General features: G+C 46.7%; 1 long non-coding RNA gene across 6 annotated transcripts in view; it reads right to left on the reverse strand.

Annotated features, from left to right (window-relative positions):
- The window catches only part of LOC106983908 (uncharacterized), a 285,065-nt gene that overhangs the window by 255,663 nt on the left and 16,644 nt on the right, over positions 1-12,758 (reverse strand). The window lies entirely within an intron of this gene.

A 12,758-nucleotide genomic window follows, 5' to 3' on the forward strand; every position in this document is an offset into this window, starting at 1 on the left:
ATTTCCGACTAGATCATCCACTGAGACAGAGGACTAGCTGCACAGGGCACAGTGTAAAGGTCTCTCCAACATCTAGCAACTCCCTCGGGAAGGGCAAGGAGGCCACCATGAGGAGACGCAGGGACTTTCACTGGTCAACCAATAAATCTACACGGCGTCCAGGGTACCTGTGACCTGCATCCTCCAGCCTCCTCAGCGTGACCCCGATCCCCTCCCTGTGTTTGCAGCTTCCGGGCTGCAAAGAGCACGTCTGTCTTTGCATGAGAAAGCAGCCATCTCAGGTTAAGGGGAAATGTTGGAGCTGGAGCCCTTCAGAGTTCTGGAGAAGTGTGGGGGCCATCAGCTCTCTTCCACACAGCCCAGGACAGAGGTGGATTGCCTTCCTGCCCAGGGCCCTTAGCCTCAGGGAGGCTCATGACCTGTGAAGACTCACAGGAGGCATCCGTGCCGGGCAGAGGAACACCTGGAGCCAGGGGAAGGTATGGGAAGTGGACACATGGTGTAGGGGGCAACGTGGGACCACAGGAGGGTTCCAGGGAGGCCAGGCTCGGCTCCACACCCAGAAGGGGCCCTGGATGGCTGGAGCTGCCCAGCAGCAGAGGTGGGAAGTGCCCAGCAGTGGGCATGGTCAGTGGAGGTCACCTGCCTAGTCTGCAGTAAAGCAGTTTCCTGAATTAGGTCAGAACCTGGACTCAATGACCCTGGTCACTTCACTCTTTAATGCCTCACTTCTCTAATATTCAAAATAAGATGGTTCGGCTGGAATCATTTATTTGTAGAACAAACATTAAGGACCTGGCTCTGTGCCTAAAAGACACAGCCCCTGACTGAGGGAATCTGCAGTCCAGGAAGAAGAAATTGATCTCAGTGCAGTGATCAGTGCCATGAGGCAGGGAAGCTGTGGCAGACATTGCTGGGTATTCCCCCTCCTTTCTCAGCAGTAGGACCCACAAATTAGAAATGGAACATGTGGTCCAGAATGAAGACTGCATTTCCCAGCTCCCTTGCAGCAAGATGTGCCTACGCGGCTAAGTTCTTTCCAATGGGATGTGAGGGCAAAAGGACGTGTGCTTCCTATGAAGTGCTCTTAAAAGAAAAACACATGCCTTTCTGCCCCATTTACCTTTATGCTGGCTGGAATGTGGACTTGATGGCTGGAACTAGAGCAGCCATCTCGGACTATGAGATAGAAGCTGTGTGTTACAAATGACGAAGCACAAGATAGCAGCCTCTGTTCCTAGTGATGGTACTTCGTGGTAGCAGCTGTGGACCACTGACTTTGTGCTACTGTTATTTGGAGTTTTCTGCATTCATAACTAAACCTAAACGTACCTGAAAAAGAAGCCACTGGGGCTCCTGGGTGGCTCAGTGAGTTAAGTGTCCAACTCTTGATTTGGGCTCAGGTTATGATCTCATGGTTCAGTTCGTGAGATCGAGCCCCATTCGGGTTCTATACTGGCAGCACAGAGCCTGCTTGGTATTCTCTCTCCCTCTCTCTGCCCCTTCCCCACTCATGAGCACATGTGCACACTCTCTCTCAAATTAATTAACTTAAAAAATAAATAAATAAATAAATAAATAATAAATAATAAATAAATAAAATAAAAATAAAAGTAAGCCATTATTTAATCCTACTGAACTACACACTTAAAAATGGTTAAGACAATAAATGTCCTATGTGTTTTTTACCACAATAGGAAAAAAAAAGAAGAAACCAAAGTCAAATTCAGAGAGACAGAAAGTTGTATGGGTGGTTACCAGGGGCTGGAGGAGGTTGAGAAATGGGGGGATGGGGAGTTAGTATCTAATGGGTACAGAGTTTCAGTTTTGCAAAATGGAAAACATTCTAGAGATGGACGGTAGTCATGGAGACACAATACGGACATACTTAATTAACACCACCGGACCACACCCTTAAAGATGGCCGAAATGGTAAATTTTATGTTATATGTATTTTACCACAGTTTTTAAAAAGCAGCAACAGCCTAGGCACAAGGGAACTTTCTGGAAGTTTCCATATACTGAACATGGGTGAATTTCATTAAATGAAAATCAGTCCTCCATAAAGTGCTATGGGAATATATAGGCAGGGCCCTTTGCCAGAGAAGGAGTCATGAGTAGGAGTTAGCACAAAAAGCAGGCTCTACTATGTTATAAGGTGATTACAAAGAAAGAAGTATTATTTTATTGCTTCTATATCCTGAAAAACATGGGAAGAGGGATGGGAAGCCTTTGTGGATTCAGTCAAAGGACAGGCCTTAGCCTCTCTCCAGGGCAGCTCACCGCTGCTGGCTGATATAACAGCTCTCTGAACACACAAGCCCATCATCAGGGTCCCTGACCCAGGCAATCCTCACCCCCAGAGTCGCTAAGTGCACACTGCATGCCGGGGAGTAATTCCCCAGGCAGGGTGACGAGCACAGAGTAGTGAATGATACAGACAGGTTCCCACCCCACAAAAATGCTCTCACACAGAACATGGACATTAAGCAAGTAAACCAGTGACTAAGTCTGATGAGTATAGATTGGGATCATCTACACACGAGAAGCGATAAGAGAACACTTTACTCAGGATGGCCAGGGAAAGTCTAGGGAGAGGGCCTTTGGGCTGAGTCCTGGAAGAGAAGCTGGCCTTTTCAAGAGCAGCAGGCAGTGCACGCAGGCAGAGGGACAGTAAAGGCGCACTCGCTCAAGGTGCTCAGGCAAGGGATGTCACTGCAGAGGCAGACGAGAGCCAGGTCCCGTGGAGCCTTGCAGGTCACGGTGAAAAGGGTGAATCTTATTCTAAGGGCAGCAGACAACAACAGTAGAAGCAAAAAACCGGGAGGATATTGCATTAACCCTAGGAAGACGCTACAACAGTTTGGGCAAAAACCACAGCAGCAAAAGTGGTGCCTTTCAGGCACACACAAAATTAAAAGTGAGAGGCTTGGTGAAAGCTGAATAAGTTCTGTGGATTTTACCAATATCCGTTTCCCCGTTTTGATATTGTACTATAGCTATGTAAGATGTTACCAGTGGGAAAACTGGGTGAAGGGTACACAGGCCCTCTTTATGGTATTTCTGCAACTTCCCGTAAATCTATAATGTCTTTAATTATTTTAAGTTTATTTATTTATCTTGAGAGAGACAGAGCAGGTGGGGGTGGGGTAGAGAAAGAGGGAGACAGAGAATCCAAGCAGGCTCCACACTGTCAGCACAGACCCCGATGCAGGGCTCAAACCCACGAAACCATGAGATCATGACCTGAGTCGAAACCAAGTGTCAGACGCTTACCCGACTGAGCCACCCAGGTGCCCCTATATTAATTATTTTAAAATAAATTATTTTTTAATTTTTTCTAATGTTTATTTAATTTTGAGAGAGAGACGGACAGACAGAGCATGAGCAGGGGAGGGGCAGAGAGAGAGGGAGTCGCAGAATCCGAAGCAGGCTCCGGGCTCTGAGCTGTCAGCACAGAGCCCGACGCTGGGCTCAAACTCACGAACCGCGAGATCATGACCTGAGCCGAAGTCGGACGCTTAACCAACTTAGCCACCCAGGTGCCCCTAAAATAAGTTTTTTTTTAAATTCTCAACAAGAACCACACACACAAAAAAGATGGCAAGTATTAATTCCAGAGGGAAGAAAAATCGAATTCTAATCATAGCATATAACATGGCTTAGCTGTAAAGAATACTTACATAGTCATACAAATATAAACACTAAACTGTGATGAATGAACACTTAAACTTTAACCAAAAGTTGTGAGGACGCTATACTGGACATGCAAAAAGGGTAAGCATGTTTGGTGGGGGAGTAAACAGGCATATAAGAAAGCTAACCTCATTTCGACAGGTGAAAGAAAACGGGTATTACTTCAAACTGAAAAATCAGGAAATAGCTATCGATGCGAGAAATTCCCAAATACAGATGTAAATAGCAGGAAAAAACTAGCCAAAACAGTGGGGAGTGGTTGCTTGGGGAAATGAGAATTTGGGATGGGGTCACACACTGCTTTTACATGACAAACCTAGTAATGTAATATGTCTTGTCTATAAATAGATCAGTTCGCTAAGCAATAAAAATTAAGCATATTTAAAGAAATATGTTAAGGCCTGCTCCCAAAGAACAGCGAGGACTTGCTAACTAGTGGTTTGGATGGAAGTGGAGGTGCTGAAAGGAAAGAAGAAAGAATCCCAGATGACCCCTAGGCTTTTGCCTGACCAATGAATGGATGCCATGTGTTAAGACAGAAAAGGCTGGGAGAGCACTAGGATAGAGAAGTAGATATGTTAAATCTACGCTGCCCATCAGACATCCAAATAGAAGTAACAAGAAGACAGCTGGATAGCCCAGTTCTGAGCACAGGGGAGAAGTCGGGGTTAGAAACAAAACTTGGTAGGGGTGCCTGCGCGGCTCAGTCAGTTGAGCTTCTGACTACGGCTCAGGTCATGACCTCACGGTGCACGAGTTCGAGCCCCGTGTCCGGCTCTGTGCTGACAGCTCAGAGCCTGGAGCCTGCTTGGGATTTTGTGTCTCCCTCCCTCTCTGCCCCCACACCACCCCCCCACTCACGCTCTGTCTCTGTCCCTCTCTCTCTCTCTCTCTCTCTCCCTCCCTCTCGAAAATAAACATTAAAAAATTTTTTTAAGTTTATTTACTTTTGAGAGAGACAGAGTGAGTGGGGGAGGGGCAGAGAGAGAATCAGAGAGAGAGAATCCCAAGCAGGCTCTGCACTGTCAGCACAGAGCCCGACATGGGGCTCGAACTCACGCACTGTGAGATCATCACCTGAGCCAAAACCAAGAGTCGGACGCTTAACCGACTGAGCCACCCAGGTGTCCCTAAAACAAATGTTTAATAAAAAAAGAAATAAAACTTGGTAGACATCAGCATTTGGGTGGCAGGCACCGACCATGGGACAAAAAAGATCATGCAGGAAGGCAAAGAGAAATAATCAAGCCCAGGCCTAGAATCTGAGATGATCGAATATTTAGAGTTTCAGGGGGAAGCAAAGGATATCAAACAGGAGCTAGAGAGGGAAGAGGAAAGCCAGGGGTCTGTGGAGTCAAAAAAGGGAAAGTTTCGAAAAAGAGCAATCAACTAGATCAACTGCTGTTAAGAAGTAAGATGACTAAATAAAAACTAAGGGAAGAAGAAGCAGGAGGAGGAAGAGGAGAGAGAAGAAGAAGGGGAGGAGGAGGAGAAGAAGAAGAGAAAGAGGAAGGGGGGAGGAGGAGAAGAGAGAAGGACGACAAAAGGAGGAGGAGGAAGTCAAGTAAGATGAAGAGACCAAGTTGTTGGTGACTACGGTAGCTAGCCTCCAAGGATGGCCCCCTAAATAAACCATGCCCCTGCGTAATCCCTTCCCCTTGAAGCTGGGATGGCCCTGTGTTTTGCTTATGACCAATAGCATATGGTAGAAGTCACGCTGCACGACTTCCAAGGCCAGATCATAAGAGTATTTGCAGCTTCCACCTTGTTCTCCAGGAATTCTCACTCTTGGGACACTCCCTCCTGGAAGTGTCCCAGCTGCCATTCTGAGCGCCTAAGTCAAATAACTGGCCATGTGTAGGCACTCCAGTCCCCAGACCCAGCTAAGCTCCCAGCCAAGAGCCACCACCAACTGCCAGTTGTGTCCGTGTGCTGCCTTGGACGTCCAACTCAGCAGATCCTTTGGATGACTCCAGGCCCAGCTGCTACTGACCACATCCTCGTGAGAAAGAAATTTCAAGAGAGAACTTCCCAGCTGAGCCCATCAACCATAGCAGGATGGGATACATTAATAAATTGTTTAAAGCCACTGAATTTCGAAGTGGTTTGTGATGCAGCCATCGATAACCAGCCAGTGGCTTTAACAAGAGCAGCATAATGGGGTTCTGGTAACAGAAGCCAGACTACAGTGGTCAGTGAGGGTAAGTGGGAGAATGCAGGCTTCTCTTTCAGGAAGTCTGGCCATGACTGGGTGTGGGAGGTGGGGAGGTATGTGAACCCGAAGTCGGGAGGGCCAGGGGTTTTCATACAAGCAGCAAGGTCATCAGCTGAATGAGAAGATGAGGAGATGGAGAGAAGATGAGACAGATTTGAGGAGAGTAGATAATATAAAATACTCCTATCAAAAAGTGGGAGCGGTGGAAGAATTCTAAAAACGGTCTCTGAAGATTCCCTACCTCCTAATCCCTGGAGTCCATACGTGAAGTAAGATGTCATCCCCATGATTATGTTATGTTATGTGGCACAGTTGATCTTAAGGGAGGGAGATTATCCATGTAGGCCTAACATAATCACATGAGCCCTTAAAAAGCAGAGAATGTTCTCTGGCTAGTGGCAGAAGAGAAAGAGAGGAAGCCAGAAAAAGCACATGGGAGATTCGACATGCCATGCTGGCCACTTGAGAAGGAATGTGGGCAGCCTCTGGGAGCAGACAGCCCATCCCAACTAGCCGCCAGAGAAGAAACAAAGCCCCTTCCCCCCACCTGCGGCCATAAGGATTCGGATTCTGCCAACAGCCTAAATGAGTTTGGAAGTGGATTCTTACCCTGAGCCTCTAGCTAAGAGCCAGCCTGGCCAACATCTTTTTTTTTTTTTTTTAATGTTTTTTTAACTTTTTTTATTTATTATTGAGATACACAGAGAGACAGAGCATGAACAGGGGAGAGGCAGAGAGAGGAGGAGACATAGAATCCGAAGCAGGCCCCAGGCTCCGAGCTGTCGGCACAGAGCCCAACGCGGGGCTCGAACTCACAAACCGCAGGATCATGACCTGAGCGGAAGTCGGACGCTCAACCGACTGAGCCACCCAGGCACCCCAGCCTGGCCAACATCTTAATTTTGGCCTCATAAGACCCTGGCCAAAGAACCAGCAAATCCCACCAGGACTTCTGACCTATAGACCGTGTTGTTTTGAGCCACTAAGTTTCTGGACATGAGCCCTGACACAGTCAGGACGCTGCCCTCTCTTACTGCAGGGCCTTCTGGGGGAGCTCCACCCCTCACATGGGGGTGACTCAGCCTCTTAGCGCCTCTGTGTTCTCTCATGACGACGGCCATCATCATAGCTCTGGGCTCAGGCTTTGGGACTTAACATCTTTATAGTTTCCTGCCATCTAGACCTGAGCTGTCCAACATGATAGCCACTAGTCTCGGATGGCTCCTCAAATGTAAGGTTAAAGGAATCACACTTAAACAAATTAAATGTTCAGGGGTGCCTGGGTGGCTCAGTCGGCGAAGTGTCCGACTCTTGATTTCAGCTCAGGTCACGATCTCAGGGTTTGTGAGTTCGAGCCCCGCGTCAGGCTCTGAGCTGACAGGCAGAGCCTGCTTGGGATTCTCTCTCTGTCTCTCTCTCTCTCTCTCTCTCTCAAAAATAAAATAAAAATAAACATTTAAAAAGCAAGAGATAAGAACACAATTCCCATTCCACCAGCTTTAACATTCCTCTCAGCTCAGTGATGGATACTTGCTTTACAGTTAGGAAATGAAAAGCCCTTTGTATGTAGTGATTTTCCCAAAGCAAAGAATCAGTCAGCCCCAAGATAAATTGAAGCCCCTCTCTCTCTAGAAACTGAAAACTGCTTGAAACTTTTAAATGATGGCTTTTCCTGTATCTCCCTACCAAGGTGCCAAAAATCATAGAGTCCAATGTCAGGCAGACCCCCCCGCCTTATAGAAGTCTCCCCAAAGCTGACGTGAAGACCATGAAGGAGCGGGGCGGTGGGGGGGGGGGGGGGGCGGGCGGTAAGGGAGGGGGACCCAGCCAACTGGAAGACCTAAAGCCAGGAAGGCACTGGATGTTTGGAGAAGGACACTGGCATGAGGAAAACCCCAACTATATAGCACATACATCAAAACAAACTAGATTTAACACACTCTTGCAGAAAGTGTGTTTAGGCAATCCTAAAAAAGGTGATCTCACACAGGCACGACAGTGTGCGCGTTACTGCTAATTTAAGATCTGTAAAATGCTACTGACACTTCCTTTATTTACTGTAATAAACTTTTTTAAGTGTATTTATCTTGAGAGAGAGAGACAGAACACGAGCAGGGGAGGGGCAGAGAGAGAGAGGGACAGAGAGGAATCCCAAACACGCTCTGCACTCCACTCTGAGCCCAACTCAGGGCTCAATACCATGACCATGATGAGATCATGGTCTGAGCTGAAACCAAGAGTCAGATGTTTAACCATCTGAGCCACCCAGGCACCCCTAGTGTGCTAAATTTTTAGTGTTAGATGTTAATGAACTTAAATCACATATCGGGCATTTCATAACTCACTCAGTCTTCCTAATTTTACTTTTCATCAAGGGTCTTCAAATGCAAAACCTCCTATCATTTCAGCAACTCCACTGTCAATGGCTGGGGAGGAATATATTGCCCGAACTAAGAGAAACAGAATAAAACTCCAAAAGAAAACAGAAGCAATAGACATAGAATGGGGGGAAATTTCGGGGAACAAAAGACAGAAAATCAAAAAGATCCGATCCCAGCAGATGTAGGAAACATGGTGAGATAATATTTCTAAACAGTATTTTCGCTCACTTCCCTTTCTCCGCATAGTCCCACTTTAAGCAGCCAAGTTTTTGTGCTTATGCCTCAGTAAAGGGATGAGACAGCAAAAACCAGGGGGAAAAAATTCCAGCTTTTGGATTTGAGTTGCCTAGGCCCTTAATAAAACAGAAAGGATTCAAAACCTATACAAAAGACGCAGAGAAAAGATCTTGGGTAAAGCCAGACTCCCACTGGCATTACCCCCAGCCAGAGGGAAGAGATAAGAGATCAGATGGTGGGTTCTGTCCTCAGACACCTTAGACAGCAAAACCCCCAAGCAGGTTCTGAGATCTGATATCAGTATGCTTCCATCCCAACATCCTGGGTAGAGCCTCAGAAAGGAGACACAGTCCCAGAAAGAGGAAATGACTGCAGAGTGTAACCTACTTTGGAGGCAGCTAGAACCCTGGTCAGTGTCACACTCTCTCTTGCTACCCCAAGAATGATTCCTATGTATCCAAGAGTGACCCAGAAGTAGCATAAAGACACCAGACCTAAAGAGGCCAGGCAAGCAGGAACCAGGCAGTAGACATTTAAGTGGACACTTGGCTGGCCATTTAATAACAAGGCCCACTTCCTCTAGTGCTCTGGCAAATATATATGGGACATTCTTCAGAAACTCAGGCAATCCTTGGAGAAAGGAGGGGAAATTCCATCACTGTCTGAAACTAAGTGTCCACCACTCCAAACAGAAATGTAGGTATATTACAGGGGCGCCTGGGTGGCTCAGTTGGTTAAGTGTTGGACTCTTGATTTCAAGAGATCGAGCCCCGCGTTTTTGCGCTCTGGGCTGGGCCTGAAGCCTGCTTAAGATTTTCTCTCCCTCTGCCCCTCCCGTGCTCTCTCTTTCTCTTCTCTTTCTCCTGGGAAGGGAAGGGAAGGGAAGGGAAGGGAAGGGAAGGGAAGGGAAGGGAAGGGAAGGGAAGGGAAGGGAAGGGAAGGGAAGGGAAGGGAAGGGAAGGGAAGGGAAGGGAAGGGAAGGGAAGGGAAGGGAAGGGAAGGGAAGGGAAGGGAAGGGAAGGGAAGGGAAGGGAAGGGAAGGGAAGGGAAGGGAAGGGAAGGGAAGGGAAGGGAAGGGAAAAAAATGTAGGTATATTACAGAAAAACAATGTTATGTTTCCTGCATCTTTGAGTTTGTGGACTAAAATAATCCCACTGTAAGAATTAAAGGAGGGGAGGGGCACCTGGGTGGCTCAGTCAGTTAAGCGTCCAACTTTGGATGTGATGGACTTCGGTCATGATCTCACAGTTCGAGTCAGGCTCTGTGCTGACTGCTGGGAGCATGGAGCCTGCTTTGAATTCTGTGCCTCTCTCTCTCTCTCTCTCTCTCTCTCTCTCTCTCTCTCTCTCTCTGCTCCTCCCCCACTCATGCTCTGTCTCTCTCTCTCAAAAATAAATAAATGTTAAAAAAAATTTTTTTTTAAGAATTAAGTGAGGGGAGAAGTTGGAAACCAGCAAATTCTGAGTAGGAAATTGAATGAACGATCATGCCATTCACAGATGTAGGCAATAAAGGAATGGGAACAAACTAAGTGAAGAACGATGAGTTTAAGGCTTGGACATGTTGAGGGTGAGATGGTGATGGGGTGTCCAAGGGCATGTCAGGAGACAGACAGATAATCATGACTGGTGCTGAAACTACAGGTTTTGGCGTCATCAGTCCGTACAAGGAGCAGGTGATGAATGAGTAGCAGATCAGAGCGATCTTCTCACGTGCTGCCTATAGGTCAGGCATTGCTGTAATGGTTTTTTCATGCATATTAACTCATTTAATGCTCAGGTCAACTCTACAGGGCGGGTACTACTACCAGCCTCATTTGTTTACACGTGAAGAAACAGATAGGAACGCTGCAGGCCTCAGAGCTAGTAACCAGAGGAGTCAGAAGTCATCCCAGAAAATCTACAATCTGCACCCAGAACAACCACCATGCTATAAGGGCTACTAGAAATAAAGAGGAGGAAGAAACTGTCAGGAGGAAAACCAGAAAAGCCTTATATGATACAACCTAAAGGAGAAGAGAGCTCCAAGGATGAAATGGTGAAAGGGACCAAATTTGCAAGGGGTCCAGTAATTGGTTATAACTAAACAGGCAACTGGGATTGCACACAGGAGATCTTAGTACCCAGGTTGGGTAGCTTTCCTGATGTCGTGATCTCGCGGTTGGTGGAACTGAGCCATGAGTCAGGTTCTGCACTGACGGCACAGAGCCTGCTTGGGATTCTCTCTCTCTCTCTCTCTCTCTCTCTCTCTCTCTCTCAAATTCAATAATAAAAATAAAAATTTTTCTTGACCTCACTTCTCCTTTTACTTCCCACCCACCTTCCTTTACCACAAAACTCCTCCAAAGAGTTTTCTACACTGTACCCCATCCTTCTCTTCGTACCCTTCCTTGAGCCCACCCACAGACTTTCACCCGACCACAACACCAAAACTGTTCTTGTCCAGGTCATCAGGAGCCTTCTAAATCAATTCCCAGACTTGGGTTACTTAATCCATCAGCAGCATTTGACACGAATGATCTTTCTCTACTCCTTGGTAAATCTCCTTTCTTGGCTTACAACATAGCACCCATCTCTTGGATTCTTTCCTTCTCTACTTCACTAGCCACTCCTAAGTCTCTGACGGCTCCTACTCGTTTCTAAAACCATTTAATGTTGGAGAGCTCCAGGATTCGGTCCTTGCACATCTCTTCTATTTCTATCTGCTCCCTCAGTGACCTCCCCTAATCTTACGGCTTTAAACAACAGCCATATGCTGACAGCTCTCAATTCTATATTGCAACCCAGACCCTGCCAAACTTGCACATCCAGCCACGTTCTTGACATCTTGACACGCCTAACAGACATCTCAAACTTGACATTATTAAACCAAGCTCCTGCCCTCCTCCTACCCACCTTCTCAGTTAATGTTCAAGCCAAAAATTCCTCCCTTTCTCTCACACCACCTCATCCATCAGAAAACCTTATTGGCTCTTAACATTCCAAGTACGTCCGGAACCTAACCACACCTCCCCACCCTCCTGCCTCCTACCACACTAACACCGCCATCTCTCACCAGATAATTTGAGTGACGTCCTTAATGGTCTGCTTCTTTTCAGATGTGTTCCCTGGCTCTTTTCAGATGTGTTCTCAGACATCAGAGGATGTGCCCATCCTCTGCTCAAAACCTTCCAATGGCTCCCATCTCAGAGTAAAAGTTGAAGTCCATGAAAATGGCCTTAGGGCCCTAGAGGGTGCAATCCCTGCCTTCCTTCATTGACCTCATCTCCCAAGCTGTCCTCACGCCAGTCACACTGACCTTCTTGTTTTTCCACAAAAATGGCAACTGTGTTTCTACCTCATGATCTTTGCATCTGTAGTTCCCCTCTTCCTAGAACATTCTTTCCTTAGATAGCCAGATGATTCACTCCCTCGCCTCCTTCAGGTCACTCAGATGTCACCTTCTCATTGAGACCATCTCTGACAACACCTTACACACTGTGTATCTGCCTGTGTTTTGTTTGCCTCCATCGCTCCTACTGCCATCTAACATACTACATATTTCACTCATTTGTCTTCTGCTTCTACTAGAATGTAAGCTCCCTGAAGGCAAAACTTTTGCCTGTTCTGTTCACTGCAGTATCTTCTGTGCCTAGAAGAGTGCCCAGCACACCCAAGAGCTATCCATAAAACATGAAGGAAGGAGGACCCCAAAGGAGTATAAAGAATCAAGATCAAAGGGAGTCATCTTGGACAAGAAGAGGGAAGCCTCCTTCACTGCCCTGGAGCAGAGGTAAGAATGTATTCAGATATGTTTGTAGGCGGAAATTTAAGTATTTCCCTTCTGGTTGGCTCTAGTTTCTCTGGGAAACAGAAGACAAGGAAGATCTTGAAGGCAACGGTGAAGGACAGAAATACCAGCCACAGACAACAGGAGAAGGAGCTAAGGACACTTGGAAAGACCAAAAACCTGGATTTGCCTTGGCGCCAATCTACCTGGCTGTGTGATTTTCTTCAACACCACAGGATACACAACAAATGGGAGCCGCAAAGTTCTGTCTTAGCTTTTCCCAAAAAAACTAAAAAAAAAAAAAAAAAAAAAAAACTCTCTTCCACTAATTCGGTGCCTCAGTTTCCCCAGAGAGTCATCCCCAATCACTGGTCTCATGTTAGTAAAATGAGCAGAGAGAGAGGTGGAGAAAGAGGAGAGGAGAGAAAACCAGGAGAGCCAAAGCAGACCCTCTCCTCTC

The sequence above is a fragment of the Acinonyx jubatus genome, chromosome D1, assembly GCF_027475565.1.
Source record: "Acinonyx jubatus isolate Ajub_Pintada_27869175 chromosome D1, VMU_Ajub_asm_v1.0, whole genome shotgun sequence".
NCBI classification, from domain to species: Eukaryota; Metazoa; Chordata; class Mammalia; order Carnivora; family Felidae; genus Acinonyx; species Acinonyx jubatus.